We start from the raw sequence: 20,181 nt of genomic DNA on the forward strand, positions 1-20,181 counted from the left end.
CCCTCGTTGTACATGCAAGGGACATTTCACCTTAGATCCTCCTACCAGGAATTAGAGAGGAATATAGTTGTTTTGGAGGAGCAAGTGACTGCTCTAGTGCTCCACTATTGGGTCTAGTGGTGTTCGTTGTCTTGATGTATCTTGGAACTTTTACTTAATTCAGAGGCTCATTGAGCTGACACACGTTCATGCATATGTCGTGAATATTGTAAGACTATCCTTGAATGTTTGTGATGTATGTTGTTTTCATCTATACTAAGGAAATTGAGCTATTTTTTTGGCTTTGGTACTTATCTTGTTGAAGGTGTGTTGTATTTGCTTTAACAATCGTTGTTTCCTTGTGAAATATTTCGTTGGTTGATCAGTGATTCATTCTTATGTATGTGCTCGTGTGCTTTTTCTAGATTAGTACTATTACTTGTATTTAAAGGGCCCACTTTTCTCTCCCCTTTTGGTAGAGGGACCTTGATACTTTCCGCAATTGAGCATTTCACAAGGCATACTCACTTGTTGATCTGAAGATACATATGTATTACTCTCTTGTGTTGAACTTTGTATCCAAGGAAAATCTACAACAATACATGGAAGTCGGGTCGATACTCCGGCTGGGGCTACTATTCCAAATGTTGTGAGGTCTAATTGGGACTTCACATTGGGGGGGTCCCTGTTGGGTTGTGTTATATGTTTTCCACGACTAGCCCACGTAGTTAACCAGGGGGTTAGAGGGGGGGCAGAGCCCCCCCTTCGTTGCGCTGATTGCGTAGTTGGGGGGGGGGGGGGGGGGGTCACAGGGGGTTTGAGGGGTGCAGGTAACCCCCCTCTATGGGGTCCGGGGTAGCGCCCTGGAAAATTTTGTTTTTTGGACCCTATATTAGGTTGGTCGGACCTACCTATGGTTTTGTGCATGATTTTTGCACATGATTTTGGACATGATGGTTTTCGGTCCATGGTTTTGGACGCGATGATTTTTGGTCCATGGTATTGGATGCTTCGGCGTGTATAAATATGTATTGTAACATTGAAAGGAACATAATGAAAAATCAAGCTGGTAGTCCCGGTTTTGGGATCCAAGGGAAAATGTCTGTGTATATGTGTTTTATGTGTTATGCTCTCGCATTGTTTATTTTCTGTGTTTTAGAATTTGTATGCAGGTAATTTTTGTACGGGGTTAAAACCTTCAGTCTCCTGGTTGACAGATTTCCAGCACCATCAACAATATCCCAGAGGATTCAATATCAAGTGTGATAGAGTGATTGGAGTTCACATTGGGATGCTTTGCAGGTTCATGTTTTTTCCTACTAGAGCTTTAGTGTCAGATACTAGCAAAAGTGAATTACATGAGATATGGCATAGGAGGATGGCACACTTACATTATGTAGCATTCAGGATGTTGAGAGAGATGGTTATAGGTTTACATGAGTTCAACATTGATCAACATTATGTGTGCATGGGGTGTGCTTTGGGAAAGTACACCAAGACATCTTTGTTAAGTAGTGATAGTAGGGTAACAGGGATTGTGGATTTGATGCACTATGATGTGTGTGGTCCTATGTCTCATGTATCATTGAGAGGATTTGTGTACTATGATACTTTCATTGATGACTACTTCAAGAAGACCTAGATTTTATTTATGAAGACCAAGGATAAAGTCTTCAAGAGTTTCCAAGGGTTTAAGGCTCTTTTGGAGAACTAAGTGAGGAAGAAAATCAAGGTCTTGAGGACAAACAATTAAGGCGATTATACCTCCAATGAAATGAAGGAGTTATGTAGGAGTGCATACATCAGGAGGGAGTACATACTGACATATAACCCCCAACAAAACAATGTTTGACAAAGTTTTTGGGATAGGGAAGCATGGGAGTGGGATGCCCAAGGGGAACGTATATAAGCAACCCAAAAATTTGGGGAAATTTTGGGTGATCCAAGTGGATGTTGGTGGCCACCCACCTATCCCACTTGGCATCCCACAACTTCCTCTTTCAGTTTTTCAGTTTCCTTAATTGTAGCACAATTTACTATTTTTAGTAGTTTTTTCGGGTCCTGAACTTTCGAAGCCATTTTGAGGCCCTAAACGACTTTCTTTTGGGAAGACGGGGGCCAAAATGGATTATTGATTAATTTTGGCCATTCAAAAGTTGTAGTCCTCAGATAGATCTTTCTAGCGAGGTATTGTGTGCATCAACGGAGATCGTATCCCAAAGTTACGACCCCGAGAAGTTGATGTACCAATTTACCCAAACCGGGCCCATAGTTTGGTGCTTCATCTCCTAGGGTTAGGTTTTTGGATGTTTATGGTTTTCCATTGTTTCTCAACAATAAATAGGCCTTTGAGCCTCATTGTAACACATTTCATAGGCATGTAGCTGCCACATCTCTCCTCAGAGATAAGCTACCATCGCTCGAGCTAGTTTATTTCCATTTATGTTTGTAAGCATATTTCAGTGTTTTACATTAATGAATTGAAGTATTATTTATGTTGCATCTCTGTATTTATATTTATTTATGTACTTTATTATGTTCCTGCATAAATCCAGATCATTGGGGAAACTGGGGGGGGGAGGGGGCATCAAATTATTAAAAATTATAAAACTATATATATATATATATATATATATATATATATATATATATATATATATATAGTAAATATTAAATGTACATCTAAATTGAAATTCGACATTTTGTATTAGACTATTATGAATTATTATTTTTACAATGTACATTTAAAAGTAAATTGAATCCATCATTTGACATTAGGCAAAGTTCCAACTAAATTCATTATTTGTCATTATGTAAGGTGCATCTAAATTAAATTAATCAATTGACAATTGTAATTATGCAATGCACATCTAAAAGTAAATTCATTATGTGACAATGGCATTATGTTAAAGCCTAAAACAATGTTATCATAACTGAACTGGTAGACCCCCTAGAGTGGGAACTACTAAGAACCAGACTGGAACTAATAAAAAATCCTGACAAAAAAGCAGTCAATGCTTTCACTACTATCAGGTGGTGAGCCAGTTCTAATGTTCATTTTTGGTGTTTTGAGCAAAAATATTTACATATTCCTTCATTAAACTTGAAGGATCAAAAAATAACAGTGACTGTACTTGCAATGTTTTAAAGAGCTATAGAATCGTAAAAAAAAAGCACAGTGAACAAAAAACTAGGATGATCGTATCGATCAGTCCTGTGGATGTGCCACCTCATCGATGTAAGGCCTATGGTAGATCTGGAAAAAGTCTCCATCCCTGTATTCCTGGATTATCCACTGTCCTCTAGTCAGCTGCGCAACCTCTTTGGAAAGAAGATCAATGACTTCATTCCTTTCCCTGTAAATATGAGAGCAGACAAAAGACTCAAACTGTGATTTTAATGCAATAGCTTCTTCCACCAAGTCTCTGAGTGTGTGCACGTGACAGTTATAAGTCCCATTTAGCCAATTTATGATGAGCTGAGAGTCTCCAAATATTTGTATTTTGTGGCAGTGTTTTTCCTTGGCAAAGAGGAGTAGGTGTCTGAGACTGTTTAGTTCTGCGTAGTTGTTGGTGCCTCTCCCTAGTCCCACTTTTATTTTGAAGCTCACAAACTCGGATAGGTGTAGGACAGCTCCACCACCACATCCCTTCGGTTGGGCCGAGCCATCAAAATATGCCCAAGGCTGGCCTCTGTCTATTGTTTCTGGGATTATTGTCCGAGGGGGACACGGTGCTTGGTCTTCAGGGATAGAATTGTATGTGGCCTGGATGTTGTTGCATATTTCCGCTCCCAATATGTCTTTATCCTGGAAGATTTTATGGTTCTTGATGATCCAGATGCCCCAGCAGATGATGGGTGGCAAATTTTTTAGCTTCTGGCTGTCTGTTTTAGACCACCAGTTTTCCCAGGCCTCCTTAATATTATGGTCGGTCCAGCGAAAAGGAACATTGAGAGCAGTGGTGGTTGTTTTCCAGATGTCTGCCGAGACAGAGCAATGGAGAAAAAGGTGGTCGGTATCCTCCATTGCTAATTTGCAGACGCTGCATCTTGAAGGCCCGTGTATGTTCCGTTTTGTCAGGTTTTGGTCTGTAGGGATTTTGTTTGATAGGATAGACCAGAGGAGGAGTCGCACTTTGTGAGGGGCTTTCAGCTTCCATATGGATCGCCACCACCAGCACAGAGGGCCATTTGCTCGAGCTTCCATAATGGCTGTGAACCCAGTTTTGGGGTGTAGTTGCCGTTGGGGGCCTTTCCCCAGATTAGCATATCTTCTTTTGTTGTAATCTTGATGTTTGCCTCTTCCAGGGCCCCCATGAACCGTAACCACTCCCTGCTCCATCTGTCTCTAATGCCTAGATTTTCAAATGCCCGTCATTGTCTGTAAGGATTCTCGGCCCGCCCCTCCTCTTTGATGTGGGCTAAGTGTGAGTATCCAACAATATTGAGTTCCTGTCTCATTTCCTGTGGTAGAATGTGGGCGTTGCCACTGCCTTCCCAAGAATCGGCCCCAATTCTGATTTGTGAGCCGTCCCCCACCTTCCAGGCCAGGCCTAATTTGATGATGTCGATGGAGTGTGTGACTGCCTTCCAGATGTTTGAGACCCCAACTTGGCGGTGATTTGGGCTACGTAACCAATCTGTGGTTGATTGTGGATAAATGTATTTGTTGTAAATCACTTCTGTCCAGAGGCTATTTGTGGTGATAATTTGCGAGGCCAATTTTGCTCCCAAAGCCTTAGCAAACTCTTGGGGCTCCTTTAGTCCCCAGCCTCCCCACTTCTTTGGTTTTGCTATCCTCTCCCACTTGACCTAGGAAAAGGTTTTGCCAGCTGTTTGGCCCCTCCAAAGGAATCTGCAACAGATCTGTTTGATTCTGTGATGGATGCCTTTTGGGATCCAGGCCAAGGACATCCAGTAGACTGGTATGGCCTCAAGGACTGATTTGATGAGAGTGAGTTTTCCCGCCCTAGAGAGCCACCTCTATTGCCAGATGTTTATGCAGGTTTCTATCTTTGCTATCATCCATGCCCAATCTACAATGCGGTACCCATTTGGCTTGAGTCTGAATCCCAGGTATTTTAAGCCATCCTCCAGCTCTTGTCTCACAAAGCTGAAATGTTGGGAGGCGAATCTTTGTTCATTCCGAAGGCAGGAGCTGAATATGATTGTTGATTTGATATAGTTTGGCTCCATTCCTGTAGCTTTACAAAAGAGAGAAAGATTGCCTTAAACTAGAGGTATCGCTATAGGATCCATTTAGAAAAATTAGAATATCATCAACAAAGAGAAGGCGAGAAATGGTGGTCTTGTCATTGATTTCCACTCCTCCCAGAGTGCCATTGTTTCTTGCTAATGTTATGAGTCTACTGAGTCCTTCCATTACCAGAAGGAAAAGCACTGGGGAGAGAGGGAAGCCCTGTCTGAGGCCCCTTCAGCGTGGAAGAAATTGGAAGCTGCTCCATTGATCAGGACATTGAAGGAAACCGACGTGAAACAACACCCCATCCACTTGATGAATTGGTGAGGGAAACCAATGTGTGTGAGCATGAGCTGTAGATAAGTCCAGTTGACTCTGTCGAAGGCTTTGGATAAGTCTATTTTGAGGATGGCTACTTTTTTTGAAGAGGTTTATATGGAGTGGAGAATTTCCTGGGTAGTTCCTATAGCCTCCTAGATGTAGCGTTGCTTGAGAAAAGAAAATTGTTCCTTTGAGATCATCCTGGAGAGAATTGGTTTGATACAGAGTGCAATTATCTTGGAGGTAATCTTGTAGATGCAGTTGCAAAGGGAGATAGGTTTGTAGTCATCAAAGGATTGTGGTTTGTCCACCTTGGGAATGAGAGCTAAGAAGGTGGAGTTGAGGGCTTCAGACATTGTTCCCGAGGTTTTGCATTCTTCGTGTTTTGGGAAGTTTTAGTGTCTACGGATAAACGTTTAAACCCCTAGACTAGTAGCTAAGTCTAGAACAATAGTGCAAAGCATTCTCTACTTTTTCTATGACCAATAGATTAGATAAGAGGTAAACAAGCCTACCTGAAGCTTTCGCTTACTCCTTATCTCCCTTAACCAATTCTGTCACTCATTTCCGTACTTAATCCGCTTTAAGAGTACCTGCACACATACAGAAGACAAAAATGGATCAAAGCATATGATCATGATCTATTGATTAAACATAGTATGGAATCACATAGTACACATATGAAAGAATCAATGAATAACACAAGCATATGGAAAAAGCCTTGAACACTTTATTAGTAAAAGGAAGAGTTACAACCCAATTTGTTTGATTCAGCATCACTCCTCCAGTTCAATCCCATCCTCTCCTCATAACAAGCAAGACATTTTGACATCATTACAATACTTGAAATCAACTCAAGTCTCATACTAATAGCATCTCCCTATAATTCAATGATTTCCAGCCCCTGATCACTTAGATGAGTGGTCTTTTTATAGGTGAATGAAGGAAGTTATGCCATAAATGATGATAATGAATGCCCTCCCAAACTTAGAATTTAGTTCCATGGAAGAAGGGATAAAGGGATTGATGTTCCTTAACTCCCTACCTCATCCAAATTCGAGCTCAAAGGAGTAGATAAACTTGGGAAACTTCTAGATGCATCCAATGGATAAGAATATTCCCAAACCCCAATGCAATTTCGCTCAAATTCGCCCAGCACAGGCCAAAGAGGGCTCAAGTGCGCTGCATAGCACCCTAGCAGTGTACTGGACTGCATTGCAGCGCACCCTAATGAAGGCCTGCCTGCGCTGATCTTCTTAGAGGCAGTTTTTGGATGATTTTAGTCATGGAACTTCTTGGGAAGCTAGGCATTCTGATGGTTGACTTCTTTAGGGCATGTAACAACTGAATTAGGGTTTGATGGGCCCTAATAGTATTAATCTGTAAGTCGGGGTTGATGTGCCCAAATGGATCTGTAACAGTTGCCCCCTAAAGCATGAAGTCGTAAATATGTATGTCGAGTGAAATGCTTTATCATGTGGAGAGGAGGTTTCGAAGCGGAAGGTGACCTGCAAAAATTACAATACATATATCATGATAATTTGATTTTTCTCATGAACTCGCTAAGGGAAGGCATACCCATGCTCAGCTTATACACTTTCATTACATGTACAAATATAGTCATCTACAGATATAAACCCATGAATGGATGACCATGAATGTAAGGCCATTGTACATTTGATTTAGTAATCCTGAAAACTGTGAAGTAAAAAAAATATTTCTGGCAATATATTGTAAAAAATTGTACTTCTGGTGGTAATTTTGCAAAAAAAAATTACAATTCAAAGGGGCATTGGTATGACAGCACTATATTGAAACATAGTACTATAATGAAAAATGTAGAGTATTGAAACTAGGCCCGAAGATATCAGCCAATGCACCAAGATTCATTCAACCACAAGTCAATAATTAGAACTCGGATTTCAGAAAAATGCAACACTTCATTAATAGGTGGTTTATGCACATGGTCTCATGCTGGCCATAACACAAAGCCATTACACGACATTACACCAATGCATGAATAGTGTAACTATCGACCTTCAAAAAAACTTTCAACGCACAACAGGTGAACATACCAATCAAACACACCATTTATCTTCATATTGATATGCCATGATATCCTCGCTTCATATAACATTCAACGTGCTCTCACGGTGTTCCCACACACACCGTAAAAGTTTAACACATAGTTTCGGCCTCTCCACACATCACACTAGAATTCAATCTTCAAATAAAGGCCGAGAAGCATCACACTGTGTTAAAGCATAAAATAATTTTGACCAGCATTCAATCCAAACACAACACCAGTAATTTAATTCAACATTTCGAGATTCGAAAGGAACCTGAAACTAAATTTGAGCGGGCAGAGGGCAGAGCAGAGTTTTAATACCATTCCTCCATTGGCAATGCTTACAACACCCAGCAACTTGCTCAACTCCTCATCATTGCGAACAACAAGCTGAATATGTCTTGGAACTATACGATTCTTCTTGTTATCCCGTGCAGTATTACTAGCAAGTTCCAAAACCTCAGTAGCCAGATATTCAAGAACAGCGGCAAGGTTCACACCGCAATTGCATCCTCCTGCGTAGCCTACAAACCACTTGAGCAGTTTATGAAAAACGCTTCAAAACACTGCATTTCCTTCACAAGTTATTACTCAGGAAAATTGGCAGAGGGACAAAGTCAGACTTCTGAAGAAATGGCAGAAGGGAGTTACAAAATGGAGCGGGAAGCCAAAAATGGCGCTGAATCTAATACCATGTCAGACCAGGCAGTAACTCCTCGAATCATTTCATTATATTCATTCATGTTGGTCTTTATTATATACATGAGGGAGAGACTGTTCATTTCATCTCCCGGTGACTCTTCATATTTTCCATTATTTATTTACATCAGTTACACTTATTCACGCAATCCTGATGATTAGGTGTCAACATGCATACTTCTAAGAAGACCACATTGGTGAAAATTGAAGATACCTTAAAAGAGCATGTTCAACATGAAAGAACATCTAAATCTCTAGGTTTGTTTTGTAGCTTCAACACAGAAATGCTATTATGATCAACATGTCAACAATTCTATCTAAAACACAACCATTGATACCTTCAATGAACCACCAATTGACACTTTCTCGATGCTTTCCTTCACCAAAATCCTTTAATGACAACCACCAAAGCCTATGGAATAACAAATCCATGGTACAAGGCCAAAGATCACATATCATCCCCACAACTCAAATAAACCTGCTTACCTTAAAAACTATGATGCAATGACCCCAGGCAATGGGTTTTGGAGCCCTAATGCGCTGGTATGATAGGCGTCAACCACATAAGGAACCCCAAAACCAAACTTACAATGTGTTTTTCTATACAACCCCAAAAATTCCATATACGATCCCAACTAATACTAACATAGCGATCCTATACGTCAAGTAGTTACAACAATCTCTTTAAATTCATTAAACTAATCCATTAAATTATTAAAATAAATATTTAATTTGAAACCTTAATACAAAGTTTTGTTTAACAAATTTACATCTATCTATCAAATAAATAAATAAATAAATAAGTTTAAAATTTAAAATTTAAAATTGTTTTCTTAGCTATAAAAACAAACCATTTAAATTTTATAAAAACAAACCATTTAAATTTTAGAAGTCCAGACATTTTTAAAATTTGATTTTTTATGCCAGCCATATGCTCATGAAAAAGGTTGTTGATTTTATATATGTTGTTTGGACATTGCATATGCATTTTGAATCGATTACGAACTATTACGAACTTTTAGGTGTTATGTAAAACGGACCATCTGCAAGTTAAGAGGGTATGTAAGCACATGGGTATTTATCCCGCGTGGATGGGACGGCCGGTTAATAGCCTCTCCACTTGGGTTCGACACCCCCGACATCATTTTAAAAAAAAAAAAGTTAAGAGGGTATGTAAATATTTGGAAGAGTTCAAATATATAGGTTTTTGAATTTTATTTCGTAAGATTTTTGATCAAATCATGGCTATAATATTTTATTATATAAACTATAAAGTATATTTTAAATAAAAAATTATTTTATTGGGAAGAAAATTAAACATTTAAGTTACATAAATTTAAAATTACAATTTTTAAGATTCAATTTTTTTAATAAAATATTAAAAAATCTAAATTCCTAACTAAATTTTTAATAAAAACTTAAAAATAACGAAAATTTAGGCTATGCTCATACTAGAGACTAGTCTCTGAAAGTTACGGGAAAATTAATTATTTTAAATGGAGGACTAAAAAAGAGTATACCGGTCATTGCGTTGTTGACAAGGCTACTGACATCACTGGAAGCTTCAAGTTGCTTTGTCAACAAACTTAATGCATGCAGCTAGGTACTACCTATTAAGATTTAAACTTAAACTGAATTAGGTAAATGAGGTGTATATAATATAATATAATTTTTTATTAATTCAAAATAACTTGTCATGCTAAATTAATTAAAAATTTACTTTTAAAAGGTTTTAATTATAATTTTATTATAATATTTAAATTAATTAATTATATATATATGATTTTGGAATTGTTAATGTTTTAAAATAATTTTTATATGGTTACGAGATTTTTTTAGAGATATGGAAATAAGTTAATCACCAAGACATTTAGAAAGAGTAAAACCCTGCCTTTTTACAAACTATAAGTGAGGTAATTTTAACAATTAGTGATGGTTGTCCTCATTGTTAGTTTGATAACTGAGTTATGATAGATTTTCTCACCATATTAAGAATATATATATATATATATATGGTTTACTTGATCTTAAGAAAAGATTAATCAGATATTTTTAACATTTTATTTCTATGTTTGAAAAGAAGTGAGACCAGCATTCCTAAATCACTCTACTTTCTGAATTTAAAGGTCAAGAAGGTTGGTAGTGCTACAAATATTCTGAAAATAATATTGAATGCCATATAACCTAGACAATCTAACATAAAATATTTTTCATCTTCAACCTTCTAAGATTTAGAGATACAAAACCTTTCATCCTAGGATTTTTTTGAGAATAGACATACTATAAAATCCGTGAGAATTAGTTCTTATCTTAACAATATTTTTTCTTTTCAGAAAAATCATTTTGATTTTAAGTTAAGAATATTAAAAAAAATTACATATTATTTTGTATCATTAACTGAGTCATCTTCATTTTGAATTTTTTTTAAATAATATACACCGAGTCATGCGCATTTCGATTTTTTTTTAAATAATGAACATTGGGTCATCTTCATTTTGAATTTTCCATATGTATGCATTAATAACAATTATATTAAAGTGTACAGATTTCCACAGTGTCATTTTGAATTTTTTTTTCCCTAATAATATGCATTAATGCATAATATTTTTATTAAACCGTGTAAGTTTTCCACATTTCATTATCTTGATGTTGAATGTATATCTATATAAGTTTCCACACTTCACTAGTATATGACATTACATTACTAGTATAAGGTCTAATAATTGACCTTGATTGCTAAAAATTAGCAATCACACATGCTTAACTGAACTCCAAGCCCTCTAACTCAAATTTACAACGTAAAAGTCATGTCACACAAGTTAACTACCTCTAAGTTATCTGTTGATGTGAAAATTCAAATCTTCTCATTTTGACCAAGGCAAAGTCAAATTGAGACTTTCTTGTTGCACTTCTCAACACGAGCCACTGAGGTCAGCTTCATCGAATGCTGCTAGAACAAAAAATTGTTCTTCTGTAGACCAAAATTGATAAACTGCAAGTCAAGAATGATACATTAGAGATGTGTTTGGTCAAATTGGAGTCGATAACTGAACAGGAGAGTTGTTGGCTTCTCAAGAAGCAGTGGATATACAACAACAAATAAAGGATAAGGTGGTGGAGCAAGTTCACATGCTTGTCTAGACATTAAAGAAAATTTCAACCTAAAAGTGCCCATGAAAATTTCATATACATAATATGTAAACCAATTGAAATCCTTTAAATTTAAAAATAAATACATGTAAATATTTTGGAGGGAAAGAAAAAACAATTTTTTTTAATTGTATTTTTTGCTTATCTCCTTATAGGTTTACTCAAGTTTCAAGTGTAGACACTTGTAGGATGTAGAATTAAGTTCCACATCCAACAAGTACCCATTATGCATACTTCTAAGAAGACCACACTGGTAAAAATTGAAGATACGTTAAAAGAGCATGTTCAAAATGAAAGAACATCTAAAGCTCTAGGTTTGTTTTGTAGCTTCAACCCTGAAGTGTTATTATGATCAGCATGTCAACAATTCTATTTAAAGCACAACCATTGATACCTTCAATGAACATCCAATTGGTACCTTCTCGATGCTTTCTTTCACCAAAAGCCTTCAATGGAAACCACCAAAGCCTATGGAATAACATATCCTCGGTACAAGGCCAAAGATCACATATCATCCCTGCTACTCAAATAAACCCACTTTCCTTAAAACCTATGATGCAGTGACCTCAAGCATTGGGTTTTGGAGCCCTAATGCACTGGTACGACAGGTGTCAACCACATAAGGAAACCCAAAACCAAAATCACACTATGTGTTTTTTCGTACGACCCAAAAAAATTTCATATACAATCTCAACTAATACTAGTGAAACGATCATATATCACGCAGTGACATAATAATCTCTTTGAATTCATTATTAATTCATTAAATGATTAAATTAAATATTAAATTTAAAATCTTAATACAAAATTTTGTTTAACCAAATTTACATTTATCAATCAAATAAATAAATAAATAAATAAGATTTAAAATTTTATATTGTTTTCATAATTATAAAAACAAACCATTAAAGTTTTAGTAACTCTAGAAATTTTTACAATTTGATTTTTTGTGCCTACCATATGCTCATGAAAAATGTTGTTGATTTTATAGACGTTGCAATGAAAATGGTTTAAATGTTGTTGATTTTATAGACGTTGCAATGAAAATTGTTTTGGACATTGCATAATATGCATTTTGAAGAGATTACAAACCTTTAGGAGTTATGCAAAATGGACCAGCCACAAGTTAAGAGGGTCAGTAAATTTTTAGAAGAGTTTAAATACATGGGTTTTTGAATTTTTTTTCATAAGATTCTTGATCATTGCTATTATATTTCATTACATAAATTATGAAGTAGAATTTAAATATAAAAATTATTTTAATATTGGGAGGAAGATTAAACATTTAAGTTAGATTACAATTTTTAAGATTTAATGTTTTTAATAAAATATTAAAAAATCTAATTCTTAACTAAATTTTAAATAAAAACTTAAAAATACCGAACATTTAGACTAGACTCTAGTCTTTTCGTGAAGGACTAAAAAAGAGTGCACTGGTCATTGCGTTGTTGACAAGGCTATTGACAACAACGCTGCTTTGTCAACAAACTTAATGCTTGCAGCAAGGTACTATTAATTTCCATTGTTAAGCCTGGTTCGGTTCGGATTTAAACTTACACTGAATTAGGTAAATGAGGTGTATATAATATAATATAATTTTTTATTAATTTAAAATAGTCTGTTATTTTAAATTAATTAAAAATGTATTTTTGAAATGTTTTAATTATAATATTTAAATTATAATTACAATATATATGATTTTAGAATTTTTAATTTTTTAATATAGTTTTTATATGGGTAAGATTTTTTTGGATGTAAGGAAATAAGTGAATGGCCAAGACTCAAAGGCATTTAGGAAGAGTAAAAGTCTGTCTCTTTTATATAGTAAATTCCAACAATGAGTAATGATTGTCTTAGTTGGTGGTTGTGGTTTGACAATTGAGTTATGATAGATTTTGTCACTCTGTTAAGAATATATATATTGGTCTTTATTATATACATGAGGGAGACACTGTTCATTTCATCTCCTGGTGACTCTTCATATTTTCCATTATTTATTTACATCAGTTATACTTATTCACCCAATCCTAATTATTAGGTGTCAACATTCCTCCCCCTTAATCTGAAGGGATGTTGGTGAGTCCAAGCATCGTTCTGAATCATTCAAGCTTTTCTCTTCCAAACGCTTTGGTGAAGATGTCTGCAATTTTCTCATTAGTGGAACAATGGCGGAGATGGATTGTTTTGGCCTCAACATGATGTCGAATCAGATGATATTTAGTATTGATGTGCTTCGTTCGATCATGGAACTTTGGGTTATTGGCCAACTTTATTGCCGAGGTATTGTCAATCATGAGTGGAGTTGATTGTACTTGTTTTACCCGCAAATCTTCAAGAATTTTCCTGAGCCACACAATTTGTTTTGTTGCCTCAACTGCTGCCACATATTCTTCTTCTGTTATGGAATCTGCTGGAACTGATTGTTTGTGTGATCTCCAGGAGACAGCTCCTGATCCAAGACTCATAGCATAACTTGAAGTAGATACCCCAGTTTCTTTGTCTCCATCGAATTCTGAACCAGTATACCCAATCAAGCTGAAGTCGTCCACCTGTGTATACTTGATTCCAAAGTCTTGAGTTCCCTTCAAGTACCTTAGAACTCTTTTTGCAGCAGACCAATGTCCCTCACAAGGCTTTTGCATAAATCTGGAGAGGATTCCAACAACAAACGAAATGTCTGGTTTGGTAGGAGTTAGGTAGTTGAGACTTCCTACAAGTTGTCTATACTTTGTTGTATCCTCAAATTCATTTCCTTTAATGGATGTGAGCTTTAAGTTTTGTTCCATTGGAGTAGTAAGAGGATTTCATTCTGTCATGCCAAACCTGTTCAACAGATCTCCAATGTACTTCTTTTGAGAAAGGAATATGGACTTCGGATGTTGAGTTACTTCAATACCAAGATAGTAATGAACATAGCCCAAATTAAGGAACCCCATGCACTAATATGACAGGTGTCAACCACATAAGGAACCCCAAAACCAAACTTACACTGTGTTTTTATATACAACCCAAAAAAATCCATATACAATCCCAACTAATACTAATGAAGCAATCCTATACGTCAAATAGTTACACCAATCTCTTTATATTCATTAAACTAATCCATTAAATTATTAAAATAAATATTTAATTTGAAACCTTAAAAAATTTACATCTATCAATCAAATAAATAAATTTAAAATTTAAAATTGTTTTAAATAAATTTAAAATTTAAAATTGTTTTCATAGCTATAAAAACAAACCGTTTAAATTTTAGAAGTCCATACATTTTTAAAATTTGATTGTTTATGCCAGCCATATGCTCATGAGAAACGTTGTTGATTTTATATATGTTGTTTGGACATTGCATATCCATTTTGAATCGATTACGAACTATTACTAATTTTTAGGTGTTATGTAAAATGGACCACCGGCCAGTTAAGTGGGTATGTAAATATTTGGAAGAGTTCAAATATATAGGTTTTTGAATTTTATTTTGTAAGATTTTATGGCTATAATATTTGATTATATAAACTATAAATTATATTTTAAATATAAAAATTATTTTATTGGGAAGAAAACTAAACATTTAAGTTACGTAAAGAAAATTAAACATTTAAGTTACATAAATTTAAAATTACAATTTCTAAATTCCTAACTAAATTTTAAATAAAAGCTTAAAAATACCTAACATTTAGGCTATGCTCAGACTAGAGACTAGTCTCTGAAAGTTACGGGAAAATTAATTATTTTAAATGAAGGACTAAAAAAGAGTGTACCGGTCATTGCGTTGTTGAGAAGGCGACTGACATCACTGGAAGCTTCAAGTTGCTTGGTCAACAAACTTAATGCATGCAGCTAGGTACTAGCTCTTAAGATTTAAACTTAAACTGAATTAGGTAAATGAGGTGTATATAATATAATATAATTTTTTATTAATTCAAAATAACTTGTGATGCTAAATTAATTAAAAATTTACTTTTAAAAAGTTTTAATTGTAATTTTATTATAATATTTAAATTAATTATATATATATATTGGAATGGTTAATGTTTTAAAATAATTTTTATATGGTTAAGAGGTTTTTTAGAGATAAGGAAATAAGTTAATCACCAAGACTTAGTCATTTAGGAAGAGTAAAACCCTGCCTCTTTACAAATTATAAGTGAGGTAATTTTAACAATTAGTGATATTTTTCCTCATTGTTAGTTTGATAACTGAGTTATGACAGATTTTCTCACCGTGTTAAGAATATATATATATGGTTTACCTGATCTTAAGAAAAGATTAATCAGATATCTTTAACATTTTATTTCTATGTTTGAAAAGAAGTGAGACCAGCATTCCTAAATCACTCTACTTTCTGAATTTAAAGGTCAAGAAGGTTGGTAGTGCTACAAATATTCTGAAAATAATATTGAATGCCATATAACCTAGACAATCTAACATAAAATATTTTTCATCTTCAACCTTCTAAGATTTTAGAGATACAAAACCTTTCATCCTAGGATTTTTTTGAGAATAGACATACTATAAAATCCATGAGAATTAGTTCTTAACAATATTTTTTTCTTTTGAGAAAAATAATTTTGATTTTAAGTTAAGAATATTAAAAAAAATTACATATTATTTTGTATCATTAACTATCATTAATTGAGTCATCTTCATTTTGAATTTTTTTAAAATAATATACACCTAGTCATGCACATTTTGATTTTTTTTTTTTTTAATGAACACTGGGTCATCTTCATTTTGAATTTTCCATATGTATGCATTAATAACAATTCTATTAAAGTGTATAGATTTCCACAGTGTCATTTTGATTTTTTTTTCCCCTAATAATATGCATTAATGCATAATATTTTCATTAAACCGTGTAAGTTTTCCACATTTCGTTATCTTGATGTTGAATATATATCTATATAAGTTTCCACACTTCACTAGTATATGACATTACATTACTAGTATAGGATCTAATAATTGACCTTGATTGCTAAAAATTAGCAATCACACATGCTTAACTGAACTCCAAGCCCTCTAACTCAAATTTACAATGTAAACTGAGTGACACAAGCCATGTCGCACAAGTTAACTACCTTTAAGTTATATGTTGATGTGAAAATTCAAATCTTCTCAATTTGACCAAGGTAAAGTCAAATTGAGACTTGCTTGTTGCACTTCTCAACACAATCCACTGAGGTCAGCTTCATCAAATGTTGCTAGAACAAAAAAATGTTCTTCTGCGGACCAAAATTGATAAACTGCAAGTCAAGAATGATACATTAGAGATGTGGTTGGTCAAATTGGAGTCGATCATCGGTGGTGGTGCATATGAACAAGAATTGGATGAAATCGAAGAGGAGAGTTGTTGACTTCTCAAGAAGCAGTGGATATACAACAACGAATAAAGGATAAGGTGGTGGAGCAAGTTCACGTGCTTGTTTAGACATTAGAGAAAATTTCAACCTAAAAGTGCCCATGAAAATTTCATGTACATAATATGTAAACCAATCAAAATCCTTTATATTTAAAAATAAATACATGTAAATATTTTGGAGGGAAAGAAAAAAGAATTTTTTTTAATTGTATTTTTTGTTTATCTCCTTATAGGTTTACTCAAGTTTCAAGTGTAGACACGTGTAGAATGTAGAATTAAGTTCCACATCCAACAAGTACCCATTATGCATATTTCTAAGAAGACCACATTGGTAAAAATTGAAGATACGTTAAAAGAGCATGTTCAAAATGAAAGAACATCTAAAGCTCTAGGTTTGTTTTGTAGCTTCAACCTTGAAGGGTTATTATGATAAGCATGTCAACAATTCTATCTAAAGCACAACCATTGATACCTTCAATGAACATCCAATTGATACCTTCTCGATGCTTTCTTTCGCCAAAAGCCTTCAATGGAAACCACCAAAGCCTATGGAATAACATATCCTTAGTACAAGACCAAAGATCACATACCATCCCCGCTACTCAAATAAACCTACTTTCCTTAAAACCTATGATGCAGTGACCTCAAGCATTGGGTTTTGGAGCCCTAATGCGCTGGTATGACAGGTTTCAAGCACATAAGGAAACCCAAAACCAAAATCACACTATGTATTTTTCCGTACGACCCAAAAAAATTTCATATACAATCTCAACTAATACTAGTGAAACGATCATATATGTCACACAGTAACATAATAATCTCTTTGAATTCATTAAAACAAACCATTAAAGTTTTAGTAACTCTAGAAATTTTTACAATTTGATTTTTTGTGCCTACCCTATGCTCATGAAAAATGTTGTTGATTTTATAGACGTTGCAATGGAAATGGTTTTGGACATTGCATAATATGCATTTTGAAGAGATTACCAACCTTTAGGAGTTATGCAAAATGGACCAGCCACAAGTTAAGAGGGTAAGTAAATTTTTAAAAGAGTTTAAATACATGGGTTTTTGAATTTTATTTCATATGATTCTTGATCATGGCTATAATATTTCATTACATAAATTATGAAGTATAATTTAAATATAAAAATGATTTTAATATTGGGAGGAAGATTAAACATTTAAGTTAAATTTTTAAGATTCAATTTTTTTAATAAAATATTAAAAAATCTAATTCTTAACTAAATTTTAAATAAAAACTTAAAAATACCGAACATTTAGACTAGACTCTAGTCTTTTCGTGAAGGACTAAAAAAGGGTGTACTGGTCATTGCGTTGTTGACAAGGCTATTGACAACAACGCTGCTTTGTCAACAAACTTAATGCTTGCAGCAAGGTACTATTAATTTCCATTGTTAAGCCTGGTTCGGTTCGGATTTAAACTTACACTGAATTAGGTAAATGAGGTGTATATTACACTGAATTAGGTAAATGAGGTGTATATAATATAATATAATTTTTTATTAATTTAAAATAGTTTGTTATTTTAAATTAATTAAAAATGTATTTTTGAAATGTTTTAATTATAATATTTAAATTATAATTATAATATATATGATTTTAGAATTTTTAATGTTTTAATATGGTTTTTATATGAGTAAGATTTTTTTAGATGTAAAGAAATAAGTGAATGACCAAGATTCAAAGGCATTTAGGAAGAGTACAAGTCTATCTCTTTTATATAGTAAATTCTAACAATTAGTAATGATTGTCTTAATTGGTGATTGTGGTTTGACAATTGAGTTATGACAGATTTTGTCACTCTATTATATATATATATATATTATATATATATATATATATATATATAGATATATGATTTATGTATAAAAAAAAGTTATGGTTTATTTCATCTTAAGAAAAAGCTTAGTTAGAAATCTTAACATTTAATTTCTATATTTGAAAAGAAGTGAGACCAGCATTCCTAAATCACTCTACTTTCTGAATTTAAAGGTCAAGACAAATATTCTGAAAATTATATCTAATCCCATACAACCTCGACAATCTAATATAAAATATTTTTCATCTTCAACCCTTCTAAGATTTTAGAGATACAAAGCCTTTCATCTTATAATTTTTTGAGAATAAACATACAACTAGCTTTTACTATAAAATCTATAAAAATTTATTTTTATCTTAGCAATATTTTTTCTTTTCAAAAAAATAATTTTAATTTTAAAACATAAAATTAATTTTCTCATTAAAAATATTAAAAAAAATTACATATTATTTTGTACCATTAAATTTATATATATAAGTTTCCACACCGAATCATCTTTTCATCTTCGTTTTCAATTTTCTTTTAAATAAAATATGAATGCATTAATAACAATTCTTTTAAGGTGTATAAATTTCCAGTGTCATTTTGATTTTTTTGCCCTAATGATATGCATTAATGCATAATATTTTTATTAAACCGTGTAAGTTTTCCACATTTCGTCATCTTGATGTTGAATATATATCTATATAAGTTTCCACGCTTCACTAGTATATGGCATTACATTATTTGTCCATCTCTGTGAAAGGAAAGGAGAGGAGTAGCTACACATTGGCATTGAAATGAGGAAGCACATCGGCTGTGTAGTTAGCAGGCTTTGTGGGCCTGTACTCCATGTACTCCCTTCTCCTCGCAATAATGCAATCCCAAGGATGGACAAGAGACTGAGGATAACAGAAGGGATGTTGCGTTTCGCTGTGGCGATTTTTGCTCTTGTTTCAGCAATCAGTATAGGAACTGCGTCTGCAACTCGCGACTTCGGCGGCGGAATACAGAGACACGCCCACTTCACGTTGCTGAAAACACTAATGTGAGTTTTATATTATTTCGTTTCTGCAGTACTGGTAAAGATCCAACTTTTATTGGTTTCTTGAAATGCAAATATTTTTGGAAACGGTGCCTGGCAAATAATATTGACATGGGTTCTTTGTTTTGAATACAGATTCTTAGTCATTGTAGATGGAGTTGTTGCAGTATACTCGCTTCTACAAGGGTTAAGATGCTTTGTCAGTCTGTGTAGGCAAACTATACTATTGAACAAGTCATTGGCATGGGCATCATAACTAGAAGTATAAATGCGTAAATGCGTATATAGTCACAGTATCGCTGTTGTTCACTACCTTTTGCTCCCTTTTAATATCTACTGTCTTTTGTGACATGACAAAGTTTCTTGTTATAATAGCAAGTTATTCTTCAACTCCTGGACTTTGATCTACATCCAAAGATAGATCACCTTGATTTTTTTTGTTGCATTATGTGGCCACTAAGGATGTTTGGCATTTCCTCTCCCATACATTTCTAATGTGTTTTTCATTTAATAAACTATTAGAAACATTTCAAAACGTAAT

At 34.0% G+C, this 20,181-nt stretch overlaps 1 pseudogene; it reads left to right on the plus strand.

Annotated features, from left to right (window-relative positions):
- Positions 1-19,395: 19,395 nt before the first annotated feature.
- LOC149240751 (CASP-like protein 2BC1 pseudogene) lies at positions 19,396-19,896 on the plus strand (annotated as a pseudogene).
- The last annotated feature ends 285 nt before the right edge of the window (positions 19,897-20,181 follow it).

Source organism: Pinus tabuliformis, chromosome 8, assembly GCF_031772625.1.
Source record: "Pinus tabuliformis cultivar Carrire ecotype Pingquan chromosome 8, CPIR1, whole genome shotgun sequence".
Taxonomy (NCBI): domain Eukaryota; kingdom Viridiplantae; phylum Streptophyta; class Pinopsida; order Pinales; family Pinaceae; genus Pinus; species Pinus tabuliformis.